Raw genomic sequence first — 21,580 nt, forward strand, 5'->3', positions numbered from 1 at the left:
TCAATATGAATTGTCTTTAGGGGTGAGACTAGATGTAATCCTCAACTTAACAACAGTTCATTGAGTGATCGTTCAACATTCAAATGGCACTGAAGAAAATGACTTATGACCATTTTTTCACAGTTACGACCTTTGAAGCATCCCCATGATCATGTGATGAAGATTCGCTTCATAACCAGGTTACTAACTTATCCACTCCAGTGATTCATTTAACAATGGTGGCAAGAAAGGTTTTAAAATGGGGCAAAACTCACTTAGCAAATGTCTCACTTAACAATAGAAATGTTGGGCTCAATTGTCTTCGTAAATTAAGGACTCTTTGGAGAGACTCCACAGTTGGCCAACGTGGGGCTATTGTTACCAATCGGTTTGGGAAGAAGAAATTTAGATGCAGGGTTATAGAGTTGTGAGAACTGGCTTTGTTTGTCATGGAAATTCAAAGCCATATAGTTAAATATAACCTACTTAGGATATAATCATAAGGATATAATTGTCCTCACCTTAGGCATGAAATGAGGGTGGCTGTCTTAAGGCCAGTTGCTCTGTCTCAGCCCGACGCGCCTCACAGGTTGTTTACTGTGGGGAAAATTGGGTTGAGTTGTTTATAAAAATAATAAAGGCAAGATTTAAAAACACCTACAAAGGAAATCCAAATCAAAGTGATCCTTCCCCTGAATTTTTAACCTTCCATCAATCCTGAGAGATTGGTTTACCTCAGCGGTTCTCTTAACTTCATATTTTAAATCCCACCAATCACTCATTTAAGACACATTTGGATGTGTGTGTGTGTGAGAGAGAGAAAGAGAGATGGTGGCATTCATAGAGGAGTTGGCTCTCACTGTGTTTGTTGTTGTGGCCCTCAGCCACTTTTCCCATATTTGTCACCACCCTGGCCTATTCTGATTGGCGTGAAAAATGCCGTTTCATAAGTTGCCAGAATCATGCAAATTGAAATCTACACTTTGGGGAGAAACACCCGACTTATTCTTTTCCAGGCTGTGCTCATTTTTCTACTTCTGAGGAACCAGAGAGACAACGTCTCGAGGCCAGGCATGTAGTAAGTATACTTTTCCTGATAGAAGTGACAAACATTTGTTGTTTTTTTTGTTTTGTTCACGTATCTGATGTTTATGTGTGCTAATTGTTCATGAAAGCCCTTCGTGGTATTGGACCTGGGTACTTGAGAGACCGCCTGCTGCCAATCACCTCCTCTAGACCGATTAGATCCCACAGATTAGGCCTCCTCCGAATTCCATCCGCCGGCCAGTGTCGACTGGCGACTACCCGGAGGAGAGCCTTCTCTGTGGCTGCTCCGACCCTCTGGAACGAACTCCCCGTGGAAATTCACACCCTCACCACCCTCCAGGCCTTCCGCACAGCCCTTAAAACCTGGCTGTTCCGACAGGCCTGGGGCTAAAGAGCTGTTGCCCCCGTCTCGAATGGTATGACTGTTGTGTGTTTTTAATTATGCATTGTTTGTGTCGTTTTAATTTTTTTGTGTATCCCCCTTCCCTGGTTGAGTTGTGAGCCGCCCTGACTCCCCTTCGGGGGAAAAGGGCAGCATATAAATAAAATCAACAACATTCATGAAGTCAGCACTACTTCAGCCACAAAATGGCTCAGTTCTGCTTGCAACATCCAACTCCAGCTCCGATGCAAAATACAGCTGACTTTCTCAAAGGTTTCTGCGGCAATGCACGCCAATAATCGAGTTAGAACTCTTGGCCAGTTTTAATCCTAGAAGTGTAACAAATTGCTGGGCTATTTCCATGTTAAGATCGGATAGCTCAACATAACACTGAGGTTTATTAATAGAATCAAGAGTCTCTTGATTGTACTAATAAAGCTCAGTGTTATGTTGAACTATCCGATCTTAACAATGCATAGAAACGCTTGGCTAATCCCTGCTTTTATGAAGGGGCAATTATACAGTTACTTCAAAGAGCTGTTCCTTAGATAATATTTATCTACCTAAGAATCTGTGGCAGAACTACATAAGATCTTTAATAGATTATTGACCTTTGCTTGATAGCCTCTTCCCCTCCCCTCTTTCTTGCTCATCTCTCAACTTCCCTGTGTCAACCCAGTGTGGCAAAACAATAAATATTTGCAAGCCAATGCTGACCTTCAAGCACATTGTTTCATCCTTATTCAAAGCTGTTGCATAAATTGCCTGATGGTTCAGGTCCATAAGGTAAAGGTTCCCCTCGCACATATGTGCTAGTTGTTCCTGACTCTAGGGGGCAGTGCTCATCTCTGTTTCAAAGCCAAAGAGCCAGCGCTGTCCGAAGATGTCTCTGTGGTCATGTGGCCGGCATGACTCAAAGCCAAAGGCTCACGGAACGCTGTTCTCTTCCCACCAAAAGTGGTTCCTACTTTTCTACTTGTATTTTTACATGCGTTCAAACTGCTAAGTTGGCAGAAGCTGGGACAAATAACGGGAGCTCACTCCGTTACATGGCACTTGGGATTCAAACCGGCAAACTGCTGACCTTTCTGATCAACAAGCTCAGCGTCTTAGCCATTGAGCCACTGCGTTCCCATTTTCCTCAAATAAGGATTGAGATCTTGTTTGGGTCACAGAAAGGTAACAATAATTATTTGGAAGGTACAATTTCAAAGCGTACTTGAAAGTATTCCACCAAGGCATTGCTTTTTTAAAAAAATGTTCTTAAACCTTCTCTTGAACAGGAACAATTCCAAGTATTATATCTGGAAGAAAAATGATCCCAGCAATACATAAACTTCTACCCCTATTTTCTACACCATCGCTACCAATTAATATTTGGAGGTCAGTACAGTATAGCATGGAGTTGCTATTAATAAAGAAAATATTGCAGCTTTAAAAAAGGCCATTACGCCTGAGACAAAACATTTTAGGTGATGTTTATTAGCCAATTATTTGAAGGTTAGAGGGGAATATTGGAATGAAGCTTTTATTCTTTTCCCCTTAAAACTCTAAGAGCCGAGGTGGCGCAGTGGTTGGAGTGCAGCACTGCAGGCTACTTCAGCTGACTGCAGTTCTGCAGTTTGGCTGTTCAAATCTCACCGGCTCAAGGTTGACTCAGCCTTCCATCCTTCCGAGGTGGGTGAAATGAGGATTGTTGTTGGGGGCAATATGCTGACTTGTAAACCGCTTAAAGGGGGCTGAAAGCCCTATGAAGCAGTATATAAGTCTAACTGCTATTGCTCTTGCTATTAAAACATTTATTAGGAAGTCCACACTTTTACAAGTAAATGAGATGGCTTCATATACAGTACCTGCGTTCATATTTGAATATTTCCCCTTTCTAATAAAGAGTTTGGACTGATAACAAGAGAGTCTGAACTCTGCTGAAATGTACTTTGGTTTAGTCTTCTGTCTGACAGATTTATTATGCTTTTTATTGAGCTAATGTCAATGAAGGTAAAGATAGTCCTAGCAATGCAGTTTTGATAATGTGCAAGAGAGTTGCAGTTAATGCCAGACAGCCATGCATTCAGTTGAATCACAAAGCTGCCAGTCCGTGTTTTATCTGAGTTCTTCACTTGTTGCAATGCTGCTTGTATTTGTTATTTTTTTTTACAAAAAAAATACAGATTGTGCATTTCCTTTCTACTGTGACATAAAAATAAGCGACCTGGCTGTTTCCCTGGAAAAGTGTATAGGCTTAATGTTAGGCATCCAGAAACTTGTGGGAAGTTGCTGTGGGTTTTGTAACAGAATGGTAGATTTTTGTAAGTATGGCTCATAGAGAGAATTTACTTGCCAAGTTTCTTTCTTTGTTGGAACAACCACGCATCCATTAAGGCATTTAAGCAAATGAACCAAAGTATTTGTCATGTCCTTAATTGATTAAGCAAAGTGGAAAGAGATTTATTTTTCAAAACGCACCCACATAAAAAACGACAATTTTAGGAAAGGCTGTTGAAGAAAACAAAGACGTGTTTTCAGACACAGCAATGCAGTCCAACTAAAAAATAATGATCTTTAATGATAATAAGAATCAAAGTATGTATGATATGCACAATATAATAGGTTTGGGAATTACTTAGGTTTATATCTGATTCTTTCTGGGTAAAGCAAAGTGGGGAAGATCTGGGAGTGGGACTCTTGCCTAAGACGAAATGGATTTAAAGTTCCCCCTGAAATTTACTCGGAATTAATGTTAAGAAAATGCTGTCGAGGGATGGGAGTTACAAGGGGGAATGGAGGTTGTTTTGGATGAACTCTAGTTTATTGGCCAGAGACAGGGGTGGGTTTCAACCGGTTCGCGGCGGTCCCTGCGAACCGGTTGGTCGGCGAATCCGGAAGTAAGTAACTTCCGGGAACGGCGAAGGGCCCACCCGCGAGCTCGCGCTCCTTACCCGTTTTTGACGAGTTCTGCGCTTCCACGCATGCGCAGGACGCATACAGCGCCTGCGCGATCCTCCAGGAGCAGCTGGAGCATCACACAGATGCTAGTACGCATGCGTGCACCATGCGCGTGCACCCCGCACGCATGTGCGAGGACGCCGCCGGCCCCATTCTAACCGAACCGGTTGGAACGGGGCGAGAAACCCACCCCTGGCCAGAGATCAGGTTTTTACACTACTGGTTGCTGTCTTTTATCTGATGTCAACCATCCTATTTGGCACATTCAACAAAAGAAACTTACGCCTATTTAGGATGACCAAGTTGTAGCTTGATTGAAAGATTTATCTAGGCACAGCAGAAGCAAAGCAATTTGTAATTTAATGAGTTTATATGCCGCCCAATCCCGGAGGACTCCGGGCGGCTTACAAATACGAAATGAAATAAAATAACACATAGGGGAAAGAATACAGACAATTTAAAAAACACAACATACATTTGGTTTAACTGATTTAAAAATCAGCAACCTGATTTAAAAATCAGCAACCCCAGGCCTGCCGGAACAGCCAGGTTTTGGTGGCTCTTCGGAAGGCCGCGAGGGTGGGAAGGGTCCGGATCTCTGCTGGTAGCTCGTTCCACAGAGCCGGAGCAGCTACAGAAAAGGCTCTCCCCCCGAGTGGTCGCCAGTCGGCAAAGTCAGTTCTGGGATTTCCCTGCAAAATTTCCTACATAGGCAAAATCCCTTTTCCCACTCTGGGCCACCCACAGTTCACGGTTCACCAACTGAGTTCAGTTCTGTGCCGCTCAAACCTCCTTCATAATTTGTCCTTGAGGGATAACATCTCTCTGGCAAGAGAAGGCTCTCGTGCATTCCATGGCCTCACCCGCGTTAGGAATTCACCCTCCTCTCCCTGCCACTGTTTGGCCAACTGCAAGCGAATACAAGTGCAGGCAACTCTGGAATCGAGCCAGGTTTGACGCCTGATTCAGGGAATTTAGGCACGCAAAGCATATGTTCTATCTCTGCAGATTTTTTTTTTTGCTTCTGAAATACGTGGGGATGAAGCCCAATCACTCCCTTCTAAATACAGGTACTTTCACCTGTTTATTTAGTGACCATCCGAAGTTACAACAGCACTGAAAACACTGACCCATGGCCATTTTTCACACTTACAACCATTGCTCTATCCCTTTGGCCACACGATCAAAATTCAGACGCTTGGCGACTGGCCTGTATTTATGACGGCTGCAGCAGCACCCTGGGGTCACCCTTTTGCGACCTTCCGACAACCCAAGTCAATTGGGGAAGCCAGATTCACTTAACAACCATGTGACTAACTTAACAACTGGGCTGATTCACTTAACAACTGTGGCAAGAAAAGTCATGAAACGGGGCAAAACTCACTTAACAGATGTCTCACTTAGCAGCACAAATTTTGGGTTCCATTGTGTTCATACGTCGAGGACTACCTGGAAAAAGAATATCTATACTTGGATATGTTTTCCCTTTAGGTCAGTGTTTCTCAACCTTGGAGACTTGAAGTCCTGTGGACTTCAACTCCCAGAATCCCCCAGCCAGCTGCCTTTGGAGGCTGAGATAAGTGGGGAGGAAGAACAGCTGGGGCCTGTTCCAGATGTGTGTATGCGCAGAGCTTTTAGGAAGGGAGAACAACTGAGGACAAGGAGTCGACTCGGGAAGCAAGGCACACGTGGACACTGAATGGCCCCTCCCTGGCAGGGGAATAAATAGAAGGAAAGTGGGGTAATGGTCGTAGGAGACAACAGTTCGGGTTTCTGAAGATTTGGCTCATGTTTCGTGCCTCAGATATTGCTTGCCACAACTTAATTTGCAGCTTTGCGGCTGGGAGCTCATGGCCTGGCAATTATTGCAAGGAACTGATAAGGTCTGTTACTGTAGTTAACTCTTTGAAGGACTATTGCCTGGACTTTTTTAATTCACAGGAGATAAATAAAGAGGGTTTTTTTCATGACAAGGAGTCTGTTTCTTGTTTCTGCTAAGGCTGTGTAAGAACAAATGGAGACATCAGAATAGTTACTTACTTTAAATATTACAAAGAAAGTAGTTTTGGAATCTTGCTTAATGTAAAAACTCACAGAGACTCTCAAGTCACAAAGATTCAAAGGTCCGTTTCACAACACCCCCTACGTCCTTGCAAGTAAATTTCCTGAAGTCTGTGACTCTTCGCCAAGTTTTAACATCTGGCCTCTGGTCAACAGAAGTACCCAAGATATAATAGCAAACACACCAATGATGTCATGGGGACTAGGTGTTGGTGCTTTAACCCACTGGCTAACAAGGTTCTTGTACATAACAAATTGAGTAATCTCAAATCCACTGGAAGCACAAGGGAACATGATTAGATTAGCTAAATATTAGTTTTGCAAATATCTACTTATTTTATGTCCCCATCCCTTGTTTATTGGGTTTCCAGGACCTAATCAAGGGAACATGAAGGCAGGGAACAAACATAAGAGCCGAGGTGGCGCAGTGGTTAAATGCAGCACTGCAGGCTACTGCTAGATCAGCAGTTCAGCGGTTCAAATCTCACCGGCTCAGGGTTGACTCAGCCTTCCATCCTTCCGAGGTGGGTAAAATGAGGACCCAGATTGTTGGGGGCAATATGCTGACTCTCTGTAAACCGCTTAGAGAGGGCGGAAAGCCCTATGAAGCGGTATATAAGTCTACTGCTATTGCTATTGCTAAAACTATTCTTAATTTAGTCATGACAATGATATACATATAAAAACATATACATACTCGCCTTCAATGGTACACAGATTTCAGAAATGGAAGAAAAAATAATAAGACCAAGAAATTAAAGTTTTGAAATTAAAAAAAAATTAAAAAGGAAGCATAGCAAAAAAATAGAGATCACCAACAATACTTTTTGCACCCCTCTGTAACTTTCAACACTTGCAAATCATGCTTGTTTTCTTCGTGTCAATAAATAATAATAGCCTTAATATTACAGTGATAACAATCATGCTTGTCCTTTTGCTCTGTTTTTTTTTTTTAATGTTGTCTCAGATCTTTAAATCTTGCTGGTACCCTTTAAAAAAATCCCCTTTATCACCGGTATCAAATCTTTCCCAATAAGAACTCCACTGACTACGGAGCTAGTATTTCTATAGGTTACGTGTTTGTGTAGGGAAATGTATGTACCATTTTGTGGTGCAGTGAAGAGAATAGCATATGAAAAGTCATTCCATGGCTCGGAGCCAGAAAAAGTGCTTTTCCCGTAGAGGATCTTAATCTCCCAATATCTCTGGGAGGGAAAGATTCATGTTTGAAACTCTCTGGGCAGTCAGTGTGATGTGCTGTAGTGGTTAAGGAACTGAACTAGACTCGGACTAGAACGAGACTTTAGTTGAGTTTCACATCAGCTATAAAAGCCCCTTATAGGACTTTAGTCCAAGCCTCCTTGTAAAGGTGGTGTAAAGGGATGGTGTGAGGCATGTAGGTCCTAAAGCTTAATGGACATAAGATGGGATATAAATGCTAGGGCTCTGCAAGTACTGAAAAAAGATGCTCTATAACAGGGGTCCCCAAACTTGGCAACTTTAACCCTGGAGTACTTCAACTCCCAGAATTCCCCAACCAGCTTTGCTTTGCTGGCTGGGGAATTCTGGGGAATCCTGGGAGTTAGCAATAGCAGTTAGACTTATATACCGCTTCATAGGGCTTTCAGCCCTCTCTAAGCAGTTTACAGAGTCAGCATATTGTCCTCAACAACAATCCAGGTCCTCATTTTACCCACCTCGGAAGGATGGAAGGCTGAGTCAACCTTGAGCCGGTGAGATTAGAACCGCTGAACTGCAGATAACAGTCAGCTGAAGTGGCCTGCAGTATTGCACCCTAACCACTGCGCCACCTCGGCTCCTGGTTGAACTCCACCAGGCTTAAAGTTAAAGTTACCAAGATTGGGGACCTCTGCTCTATAAAACAGGCTAGCATGAGCAAAGCAGTCCTTTTCGAACCATTAAAGCAGCCAGGTCTGTTATAATTGCTGGGGTGGGTGCTTTAAAAGCTGCCATGGATGCATACATAGCATTTCCTCTACAGTCTTTGGAGAAATGGTGAAAGATTTCAAAACGATGCAGCTACTTTGATAGGTCTCCTTTGTTTACACAAATAGGCTTTGCAAACCATCTGCTTTTGAATCACACAGACACACCCACAGGCTCATACACAATACATACACACACTGAATCAAAAGTCAGTCCCCCATTGACAATGAATTATATAAATTACTAATGGCAAATATGGTGTCCATTTTCCCGTAAATATTTCCTTATTCGTTGAGACTCATGACCTTTAGACATTCCCAAGTACAGTAACACTTTCTCTTTAAAAAAAGTCATATTGTGATTGGCCTATGGAGTCTGACTTTGGCTGCATTCTGTAGACACACACATGTGTTTTGAACATCAACTCCAGCCAGTATAGTCCAGGCTGCCTATAGCAAGGAATTGTAATCCACAACATAGTTACTAGGTGAGCCAATTTGGTCTAGTAGTTAAGGCACCGTGTTAGACACCAGACGAATGTGAGTCCTACTCCTTATTTAGGCATGAAAAACCTGCTGAGTGGCTTTGAGCAATGTCTCTCTCCACCCATAATGTCATACTTGGGCAACAAGCCAGTTGGTCAATTCCTGTCACAACCAGATGGATCAACACTTGGTTGATAAAAAATAAATGTAAACTGTGTACTTGTGGGAAAATGCTAAGAAGAAAGAAAAATCGGTGCAGCAAATAATATGCTGGAAGGGGAGACAATTTGTTGAATATAAAAACACTTCTGGTATTGTCACGCTGGAAGGAAAATTTTTGTTGCCCCTTGGGAAATGTTACCGATGCTTCGGATCTGGTGCAATTTCCCCAGATTGAGGTAAGTGTGGAGTATTTTAAATGCCTGTGTTTGCATGTTGTAATAACATTGCAGAGCAGCGTTTCAGACATAGAAACAGAGTCATTTGGTCCACAGGCATTTTGTGACTCCTTTTCTCATCAAGGTAAAATCGTTTTCAGAAGATACATTTTGATTGTCACTATCCATCAGGCCATTTTTCAGAAATTTCACATTTCTTGCAAGGACCTCTTAGAAATGCATTTCTGAAGTTCCTTTGATGTTTGCTGTTAACAACATTTTAAAAATGTTGGTTCAAGAAAATGCTGGATGAGCTTCCTTAAACTGGGGTGAAATCCAGCAGGTTCTGACAGGTTCTGGAGAATGAGTAGCAGAGATTTTGAGTAGTTTGGAGAACCGGTAGTGGAAATTTTGAGTAGTTTGGAGAACCAGCAAATGCCACCTCTGGCTGGTCCCAGAGTGGGGTGAGAATGGAGATTTTGCAATATCCTTCCCCTGCCATGCCCACCAAGCCACACCCACAGAACTGGTAGTAAAAAAAATTGAATTTCACTACTGAACTTCCATCTAGGTCTGACTGGTATTGAGTGACCCCTTAGAAAGTCAAAGGTTTCATCCTGATCCTACAATCCTACACGTTTCAAGCCTTTTTGTTGGGGTTTTTGATTAAGATTCTTTTAAGTATTCAGCTCTGAAGCTTTGACTGAAAAGCAGAAAGAAGGATGAGCAGTTGTGAGTCTTCCCTTTCTCTTCAGGTGACTATCTAAAATTGAGGTTTTGGATTTACAATGGTTTTAATTTAGGCTTCAATTAAGTGGCACACTGTTACAGAAGTATTATCAAATATTTAATCAATTTAGTCAAATAAATTCCACAATAATTAGGTACCTGGATTCCATTGGGACTAGTTGTATTGGGTGAAAACTAGTGTTCTATTAAGATTCCAAGGATTGAGTGTTTTTGAGTGCTGCAGGGGAAGGAGGGGTAAATTTGTCCCAGACATATTATATGTAATTTAATTAAGATATGCCAATCACCTATTGCCAAGCAAATGGTTGTACTGGGCCTTACTGTGATCCAAATCTCAGAGGAAGATTGACAGTTTATCTCCCCTGAGTGAAAGCAGGTTTTCTATTCACATGTCAAGGGAATATTTGTAGAATAAATGGGAAAGCTTACAATGACACAAACTTATATAAGTGAATCCTGGTCAAAACAAATGCTTCAGTTTAGATTATGGTAATATTACCTTGCCTTCATTTGTTTAAATCAGTAGGACTTTAAAGTGTTTAGCATTCATTGAAGTAGGAAGGATGGAAGGCTGAGTCAACCCTGAGCCGGTGAGATTTGAACAGCCGAACTGCAAAACTGCAGTCAGCTGAAGTAGCCTGCAGTGCTGCATTTAACCACTGCGCCACCTCGGCTCTAGACTAGATATATCTCTTCTCAAACTTTGTAGGGTTCTACGAGCAAAACAAGGTGCAAAATTCAGGGCAAGGATTAATAATGTGCCCACTTTCGGCAATTATAGTGAAGTTTAAAACAGGGTCGAATCCCTTGTAAATTGCTTGCGACTTACTTTGGTTCTTGGCAATATTTTGAGAAGCCTTCCCTCTTGTATTCAAATTTGTGTATCTACCTCTCAATAAAACACATTTCCTAATCCTCATTCAAGCACCGTTAGCTAGCAAATGATAAGAGGTGAAAACATGTTGGCTTGGAGCAGTGGTGGGATTCAAATAATTTACCAACCACTTCTCTGCCCTAATGACCAGCTGGGTGGGTGGGGCTTGGTGACCATGTGATCATGTGGGCGTGGTCAAGTCAACGTCACTCAGGTCGATGGGCGCTTCGCCTTAGTTGTTACAATGGTAATAAGGGTTAACCGGAGAGGCAGTTTCTGTAAGCAGGGCAATAAAGATTAGGCTAGAAACAATATCAGAATGTTTCCTTCCTGCCTTCCTTACAGGATTAGCCCTGTAAAGTGGGAAAAAGCACAAAAGGAGATTTCTTCCAACAACTGGTTCTCCGAACTTCTTAGAAAGTTACCAACCGGTTCTCCCGAATAGGTGCTCACTGGCTGAATCCTACCACTGGCTTGGAGACACTCAAAGGGAAAATATGTGTGCAGGATGGTGCCTCTTTTTATGCTAAAATTATAACAAGGATTTTTCTTGTCTTCCTCATTTTCCCTCCCTCCTTGCTTCTCTTTCACTTATGGTGAATATATTCAGTATAAAATGATTAGGTTCATGTTGGTTGGTGGGCTCCTGATCATAGTTCCTGGTATATTTCATTTGCAATGATATATACAATTTACCTTAATATAAGCATATTTGTTTGAGGGATTGTTCTCCAGATGTTTGAGTTCCTGGATTGTCTTGTCAAAAAACTGCCAAACTCTGACAATGAAGGAAGAGGAGTTAGGGTGGGGAATACACCATAGGGCCTTTTATCAATTTGAATGTCTTAAAAGTGTTCTTGTTGTTTATAGATGGTGCCTAGAAAGCATCACAAACTCCCTGCTTCACACCCCGATTGCCATGTATTTTTAAAATATGGTATTTCTGTATGCCGAACCCTTTATGTCTTGTTCTTTGTAGAGGAGAAAATGTCAGTTTTTCTGATGAAAAAATAACAACAACACCATTTGTTACGATTAAAATCCTTTGGAATTATTTTATACAGACGTGTGTGGTTGTCTTGCCCGGCCCATCTAAAAACCTTTCCAGGACTTATGGGTTCCAGAATCATTGAGAAAAAAGTTTTCACAAAAGTTGAAGAATTTCATATAGTAGAAGAATTCCAAGCATCATTACCCAACTATCTGGAAGTGACTTTCAAACACAAGCATGAAGGAGATTGCCAGGTATACTGCAGGCATTCCCCCCCCCCCCCCGGGTCTATTTGGATTTTGTGCTTAATGATGCCAAACTAGTATGGATGCAGACAGAATGATCAATGATGGGGTAAGGCATGACCCCGGAGGATTCTGTTATTGTTAGAACTTCACCTGTTCCAAATCTGTACCCTGGTCAGATCTTTAAAAAACTAGGTTATGGAACTATACTTCCCTGTGCAGCATCGAAATATAAGAAAAATCAGATCAAGAACTAATCTAAAACCACAGCTATTTTTTTGGCATTCAGGATGATGAAGAGCCCTGGTGGTGCAGTGGTTAATGTGCAGTATTGCAGGCTAACTCTGCCCACAGCCAAGAGTTTGATCCTGACAAGGCTCAAGGTTGACTCAGCCTTCCATCCTTCCAAGGTCAGGAACACCAGGGCCCAGATTGTTGGAGGCATTTGCAAATAATGCTTCAACATTGTAAACTACCCAGAGGATGCTATAAAGCCCTGTGGGGAGGTATGTGAGCCTAAATGCTATTGCTATTATATTCCCGGGTGAAGGAGTATATTGATGCAAAGGTGTCTCTGGATGGGTTAAAATAGATGTGACGAGCCTGTTCAACTATGGGAATTAGATTAGAAGAGCCGAGGTGGCGCAGTGGTTAAATGCAGCACTGCAGGCTACTTCAGCTGACTGCAGTTCTGCAGTTCGGCTGTTCAAATCTCACCAGCTCAAGGTTGACTCAGCCTTCCATCCTTCCGAGGTGGGTAAAATGAGGACATGCAAGAGATATGGTATGCAGTAGGCAGGACAGTGATGCTCAGTAGGTAGATTCTTATCTCTTGAATAATATTTTATTTATTTATTTTCATTTATTTTAGAAAATGTAAATCTCCTCCTACTCATACATGGTGACTCCAGGCAGCTTACGCAAATATAAAAACATAATATAAAAGTAATAAAAGAAAATAATAAAAATAATAACTTAATAAAATGGTAGCCCCCATCCCGGCGATAACACATATTCATTCAAGAGCCGAGGTGGCGCAGTGGTTAGGGTGCAGTACTGCAGGCCACTTCAGCTGACTGTTATCTGCAGTTCAGCGGTTCTAATCTCACCGGCTCAAGGTTGACTCAGCCTTCCATCCTTCCGAGGTGGGTGAAATGAGGACCCGGATTGTTGTTGGGGACAATATGCTGACTCTGTAAACCACTTAGAGAGCGGTATATAAGTCTCATTGCTATTGCTATAAGCCAGTTAATGGGCTCCATCTCGCTCTGGTTCTCCCATCCCACTGGTAGAACCAGATCTTCAGCACCTGCCAGAAGAGTGTTGGGGGGGGGGGAAATCTAATCTCTGGGAGAATGATGTTGTGGAGAGAGGGAGCCACCACAGAGAAGGTCCACCTTCTGGGTTTTGCCCAGAAGATATTCTTCTCCCCATCCTTCCAATTTTAGAAAGATACTTCAGATGTTCTTTATCGTTTTTTTTAAAAAAATGTGTTAAACCTACTGAGGGTTAGAAAATATATTTTTGCCAAATGGGCATAACTTGGAAATATCATCATTGCCTTTTTACAACCACTCATCGAACTTGATTGGTGGAGAGAGAGAGAGAGAGAGAGAGAGGGAGGGAGGGAGGGAGGGAGGGAGGGAGGGAGGGAGAGAGAGAGAGAGAGAGAGAGAGAGAGAGAGAGAGAGAGAGAGAGAGAGAGAGAGAGAGAGGGGTAGGTGTGTGGGGGAGGCCTCCTCCTCCCCCAAGTGTGCTATCTTGGCATAAGGCCTGTTTATATGTTAGATAATACAATAAAATTAGACAGCCAGGTCAAGATTATTTGAAAGGCAAAATTTCTTTGGTTTACAAGCAGAAAACAAAAGTGACGATCACTTTCAGACTCCAGATGTGTTGGGACATTTTCCCAGACTGCCCCTTCCGAAGCAAATGGAAGGCTCTGGTCAGTTTTGGATGTAAAGAATAGATTTAGCTTTCTTCTTTATGTCACTATGGACGTAGCCTTGACGTGTCACTTTGTTTTGATTTACGCTACCAACGACATTTCTCCCAGCACATATAAATGGAAACAACGAAGCGAGATCTTTAAATTTCCAAAGGAACAATGCTCCTCTATAAACCCTTTATTTATTGACAAAGCAAGTCACAACATCTGGCTGCTTGCGATTGGTTTCAAGGTCATGTAGTACTCTATTTAGCAATCAAATGCCAATGTTTCTTTGTTGTTGTTATCTCTAACATAAAGACATCAATTTTGGAGTCCGGTTAAAGGACTAGGAATAGACTTTGTCATAGGACATTTTTAGGAGACACAGTTATCAGCAGGAAAAGGGCAGACCCACTATTCCTTGATTTGTGATCTACTCAAACAGTCAGGGAAGGTGATCCCTGCTGCTATCTTCCCGCTTCAATCTTCGCTTCAGCAAGATTTAGCTCTGCAAGAAAGCCTAACTTCACATCTCAGAATCAAAACACAATGTCACGCTACCCATTTGGAAAATATAATCAGATATCCTTGCTGCTCTTCCCCCCCCCCGCCCCCTCACCTAGCCACGTTTTTCCCCACTTTACAGGGCTAATCCTGTAAGTAAGTAAGTAAGTAAGTAAGTAAGTAAGTAAGTAAGTAAGTAAGGAAGGAAGGAAGGAAGGAAGGAAGGAAGGAAGGAAGGAAGGAAGGAAACATTCTGGGGTTGTTTCTAGCCTGATCTTTATTGCCCTGCTTACAGAAACTGCCTCTCTGGTTAACCCTTATTACCATTGTAACAACTAAGGTGAAGCGCCCATCGACCTGAGTGACATTGATATGGCCACGCCCACATGATCACACGACCACCAAGCCCCGCCTACCCAGCTGGTCATTAGGGCAGAGAACCGGTTGTTAAATTATTTGAATCCCACCACTGATGTGTGCGCATGCACAGAAGTGCTGGCTCACCACTCACCCAACCCTGTTCTGAATAGGCCACTTCCAGGTAGTGAGCCATGGGCCAAAGGTTGGGGATCCCTGATCTAGATCATTTATGGAGATCTTAAAGAGCACGGGCCCCCAAACAGAACCATGAGGTATCCCATGCATGGTTCCCTCTGCATAGATGTGGTTCCATTGAGGACTCCCCATTGAGTGTGGTTAATCAGACAACTGCAAATCCATCTGGCAAATTCTGATCTGATGGAATAAGTATACTATACCAAAAGGTTTCATATTTAACCTTTCCGTAAATTCAATTTTCTTTCATTCCATTCCTGAGTTTCCTGATATGCTGTGCCTGGTAGAGTGTGTACTTATGTTTAAAATATGTTTTTAAATTATTCCAGACAAGCGTAGATTCCATTTTTCAATTTTCTTTTATGCACTTACTGGAATTAGTTTTGGGTTTTCCAAGCTTTCCAAGCTGTTTTTAAATTAGCTGTTCAACTAGATGTTTCAGGACTGAATGCAGAGCTTTCATTGTAGGTCAACAAAATACTCTTTTTGACCTCATGTAAAATGTTCTTTTTGCTGCCAGAATGAGAAAAACACATCCAATGACAACACATCAACTTAGCAGCTGTGAACAAACGTGGGCAAGCAAAGAGAAGGCAGTGTTTACATGTGATGATTAGCTTTTTAAATCCCAAAATAAGCTATTCTGGTTTGATGTATCCCATGCTTGATGACTTATGTGATAATACTTACATTAGATCAGAGGTGGGTTCCTATCGGTTCACACCTATTTGGTAGAACCGGTTTGTCAAATCTACCGAACCGGTTAGAAGAGGTTCCACCAGTGGACCCGGAAAGCAGGCCACACCTACAGAAGAGGTTCCAAAAACTTTTTTGAAACCCACCACTGGTGGGTGTGTAATGTCCCGCAGTTATCTATGCATTAATAATGATCTAGTAATATTTCCTTATACATTTTAGGGACCTTTCCTTACATAATTGGTGTTTTCTTTCATACTTTTGGATTTCTAATTTCTGTTTCCGTTAGTTGGCAATCGCTAAAACCAATCCCACATGAAAAAGTATTCAAAGCCTTCTTGATTTAATTGTCAATTTATTTATTCCTGCACATTGTAATATTTATTCATTTACATATCTCTGTTTTTCCACAGTTGTGCAAACACAATTCCAGCAGCTGCTAACATGTGTAAAATTAAATATATATTATACTCCCTTTCAAATAGCCAACAAAATATTTCTGGTTTTAATTCCATATCTTGCTTTACGATTGCTTCTAACCACTAACTTCTGAATATCTACTTGGACCGACCTAAGTACTAATTCATAATTTCATATCCGGTCACATGGGTGGCAAGCCACTCCCATCCGGTCACATGGGCAGCAAGCCACTCCCATCTGGTCACATGGGTGGCAAGCCACTCCCACAAAGGAGGCCACACCCACAGAGTAGGTTCCAACAATTTTTGAAACCCACCACTGCATTAGATTATATCAAATTAATAGCAGGAGCTGTGAAGTTGCATTGATTTGAGATATTGAGCTCCTGGAATGCTGAATAAGATATTGAATCAATCTAGTTTAATAATTTTTATTACCTGAAATATATAATAAAATAAATGGGGGGTTAAAATGGAAAGAAAAAAAAATAACATCAGGAATGTTTTGGGTACAGTTTTATCTTGTTCAAGATTGAGGCAAGTTTGTCTTAGAAACCTGTTGAAAATAGAAAGATGTCGGGGAAGGAGGAAGAAATGTATAGTTTTTATTGATTTGTGCAATTGGTTGGAACACTAGAACACAAATTGCTCTCAAGATAATTCTCTGTTCAGACTAATTAATTGATGGCAGGTGAAGGTAGAACATTAATTGCAACAATATATCATTGATTTGTGGTCATTTTTACTGCAGCAGCTGAAGCAAATGGTGCTTTTCTAAGTTCACAAATCATGTAACAACCTTTGCTGATTCCTGTCCTTTTTGCAAGCCGTTGCTTGCATGTAGCTACCTGTCTGTCACATCATTAAAATTGCCCGATGACATATTTTTTTTTAAATAGAAATTGACAGCATTCTACAAGGATTCCCTGAATCATCTGGATAAAAAGAACCTGGAGACAGTTGCTATCCTATTAATCTGGTATTCCTCAGAATTTTAACTTTTGATGTTGACTGTAACGATACATCCTTTTGAAATTTTAAAAAATATATACTTTGGATCAATCTTTAGAGAAAGAGAGTATGTATAAATGACAGGGATGAAGCAAGTTTTTTAAATTTTAAATTTAAATTTCCAAAGAACAATGTTCCTCTATAAACCCTTTATTTATGGACAAAGCAAATAACAATATCTGGTTGCTTGTGATTGGTTGAAGGGCATCAGTGGTAGGTTTCAAAATTTTTTAGAACCTCTTCTGTAGGTGTGGCCTGCTTTGTGGGAGTGGCTCGCTGGCCATGTGACTGGGTGGGAGTGGCTTGCCAGCCATGTGACTGGGTGGGTGTGACCAACTTGTAAAATGTGGTGAAACTCACTTAACAACGCTCTTGCTTAGCAACCAAAATGTTGGCTCAGGAACTCTGGCATTTGAAGCACGCAAGTCTTAAAGCTGTCAAGTTACAAGACCCTTGCACCCCTAACCCTTCAGAAAAAACTCCCAGGGGTGTTCAAACTTGACAGCTTTAAGACTTGTGGACTTCAACTCCCAGAATTCCTCCTCCAGTCATGTTGGCTCAGGAACTCTGGCATTGAAGAGTGCAAGTCTTAAAGCTGTCAAGTTACAAGACCCTTGCACCCCTAACCCTTCAGGAAAAAAACCCCCAGGGGTGTTCAAACTTGACAGCTTTAAGACTTGTGGACTTCAACTCCCAGAATCCCTCCTCTCGCTCTTCATCTTGATGATGTGTGAACGGGTGGGGGGAGGGAGCTGGAACCAGTTCTAAACGGCACTGTAGATATGTGGAACCTCTTCTATAGAAGAGGTTAGAACTGGCAGGAACCCACCCCTGAAGGTCATGTACTGTATTTAGCAATCAAATGTCAATGTTTCTTTGTTTTCTCTATCAACGTACAGACTTTAATTAAACCTCACCTTCTGATGTGTGGTTTATCATTTTGGGTGGCTACCATTCAACATTCTCTGTTAGCCTGGACAGGCAGGGTGTTTTCCCTGGCAATGTAAGTACTACTATTTATTTATTTAAAACATTTCATTTTGTACAAGCTCCTACTACTGATACAACACAGCCACTGGGAGGGAGAAGGTATGTCAAAAAAAGGGACAACAAGAATCACAAACGCACAATGCCCCTTTGTATAGTTACATGACACTGATACACATACACAATGGGCAGGGTTTTAATCACATGGAATTGATCACCTGTTTCGGCTCTCCTCTCCCTTCATTGGGCACTGTTGAGTAGGAACTGCAGAGTTCAATGGAGTAAGAAAGTGACAGCATAATTACACCATCATGATTACACAGCCAGACTTGACAGAAAATGAAGTTATGGAGAGACAGTTTCTAATTTATGATTTTAAATAAACAATCAAAACATTCCCAAAATGGAGACAAATGCACCAAAACGAAGCAAATCAATCCGGGATGCAAGGATGAGATTCGAATCCCAGTAAGGGTATGGCTAGCTGATGAGAGCTAAATAGCTTGAAATAGATCTATACTAGTCTTCCTTTATTTATTTATCAGCACAAATAAAACACAAATATAACAAAGGCAACAGTAAAAATATTGGGTTTTTGTCGTGATGGACTCTTGTGACAAGCCGATTGACAGAGAATGGAAGCAATTGGCTTCCTCCCATATTTGGGCATACCAGGGATTGTGACTTTAAATATATACCTTCCTCCCTGGCTCAGCTGATAAGGAGAGGAACTCTGTGGCTTAATGGTTAACACATCTGCCTAAGATGCAATACAGCACAGGTTCCAATCCCAGTAAGGGTATGGCTAGCTGATGAGAGCTAAATAGCTTGAAGTATATATATATTTTGTTGTATTTGTGCAACATATAGTGATAGTGAAGATATAGTGATCTTCCTCCCATATTTGGGCATACCGGGGGTTGTAAAAGAAATCTAATATATATATTCTAGCTGCATGCTGTGTTCTAAAAGGCTGAACTATGCGTCAACCCTCCCTTCACCTACAATGAGATTTTAATGCTTTGATGAATCAGTGCGAAAAACAAACACCGTGAAAGTCTCAGGCTAGAAACTGCTCTGCTCTTTTCTTTGCTAATGTGTTTATTAGCCCTCATGGACTTATCTTCCCCTCTACGTAGAGCTCTTGTGGCAGATGTGAGTTAATCCTCTGTTGTTAGGAGCTACAGCTCAGGTTTTAAAATTTGCCATTTGTTAAGCAAGCATCGACTTCAGCTCTTCCGTGTTTGCCAAGATCGTACCTTTAGATCCATTACGATGATCGCCAAATATTTGTTTCGGTCTTTCTTCTCCAGGAAGCTTCAAGGGTGGGAATATGTGGGATATGCTTTTGAGAGAGAGAGCAGAGAAGTGACTCAATGAAAATGAATTTAACAGCTGCGTTTGTTCAGGAATACAATCTATTTATTCTAAAACTGCAGCTTTGGTCTAAAGAAAAACCCAACTTGGCTTCAGGACATTTGGCTGCTGCTAAATGCAGAACGTCCTTTCCTTTCCCACGTTAAGGTGAACAGAGCTAGTCCTCGATTTACAACAGTTCATTTAGTGACCATCGGAAGTTACAACAGAACTGGAAAAAGTGACGTATGGCCGTTCTTCACACTGACGACCGTTGCAGTATCCCCATGGCCATGTGGTTCAAAATTTGGGCTCTTGGCAACTGACTTGTATCCCGGGGTCAAGTAGCAATAGCAATAGCAGCAATAAGAGCCGAGGTGGCGCAGTGGTTAGGGTGCAGTACTGCAGGCCACTTCAACTGACTGCTATCTGCAGTTCGGCGGTTCAAATCTCACCGGCTCAGGGTTGACTCAGCCTTCCATCCTTCCGAGGTGGGTAAAATGAGGACCCGGATTGTTGTTGGGGGCGATATGCTGACTCTGTAAACCGCTTAGAGAGGGCTGAAAGCCCTATGAAGCGGTATATAAGTCTAACTGCTATTGCTATTGCCTGCCATCTACCTGCAATTCAGCAGTTTGAATCTCACTGGCTCAGGGTTGACTCAGCCTTCCATCTTTCCAAGGTGGGTAAAATGAGGACCCGGATTGTTGTTGGGGGCAATATGCTGACTCTGTAAACCGCTTAGAGAGGGCTGAAAGCCCTATGAAGCAGTATATAAGTCTAACTGCTATTGCTATTTGGTCAAGTCCCTTTTGCGACTTTCTGACAAGCAGTATCAACGGGGAAGCCAGATTCACTTAACAACCATGTTACTAACTTTAACAACTGCAGTGATTCACTTAACCACTGCTGTAAGAAAGGCAATAAAATGGGGCAAAATTCACTTAACAAGTGTCTCGCTGAGCAACACATTTTTGGGCCCCATTGTGGTCTTAAGTCGAGAACTACCGGTGTTCAGACTCAATCAAAACTCTGGTTTGGCAGAAACTAAATAAATGCCAGCTTAAATATTATTTCAGCCGAGGGCTAGGCCTAAGAAGGGAAGTCCTTATTCTCTAACCTTCCCTATTTGGAATTATTTCCATTAAGGTGTTTCACAAAACTATTGTAAAGATGACCTCGATTTTAAATTCTGCCCTTTGATCATTTATGGAGATGGGTCACAACAGGTTCTAATAATACATGAGAAACAAAACTCAAGATAATTTTAAAGTTCCCAAAGCTACTTTGATCCACTTTAAAAGAAAAAACCCCAGCAATGGGACAACACCTTATTAGGATGAATCAGTCTGTCACAAACTCATGAGTAAGTGTCTGACTTTTCTATTCATTCATCCTGCTAAGCGCTATGCAAAACATTAGAGGCCAGGTGATAATGGGGGAGAGATTAGATGGGAAGATACAACTAAAAGTCTGGAGATATTTAATACCCTTAAGACTGAAATGCTTTGTATCTGCAGATATTGGTACGATATTAAAACACTTTTCATACAATTTAAAGGCAAAACAACAGTAACGCTATATAAAGCAGTGAGTAGAATGAAATATATTCTAAGGTGAGTGAAAAAGTTTTCAATATTATTTATTAGACTTATATACCGCTTCATAGGGCTTTCGGCCCTCTCTAAGTGGTTTACAATTTTTCTTTAGCAAATTGAGTCAGCATATCGCCCCCACAGTCCGGGTCCTCATTTCACCCACCTCGGAAGGATGGAAGGCTGAGTCGACCTTTGAGCCGGTGAGATTTGAACCGCTGAACTGCAGATCACAATCAGCTAAAGTGGCCTGCAGTACTGCACCCTAACCACTGCGCCACCTCGGCTCTAATCTGGATAAAATCCAGATTCTATTTATTTTCCTACCACTTAATTTTTCCACCTGTAGAACAGTAAAAGAAGGAATGATGGAAAAACTCTACCAGACTGTTGACTGGTAAGTGTGAGACGCCATCCAGCTGGATGCGTTGGTACTTCCCTTG

The sequence above is a fragment of the Thamnophis sirtalis genome, unplaced genomic scaffold, assembly GCF_051295495.1.
Source record: "Thamnophis sirtalis isolate CommonGarterSnake01/CBP01778 unplaced genomic scaffold, rThaSir2_p1.2 scaffold_2, whole genome shotgun sequence".
Lineage (NCBI taxonomy): Eukaryota > Metazoa > Chordata > Lepidosauria > Squamata > Natricidae > Thamnophis > Thamnophis sirtalis.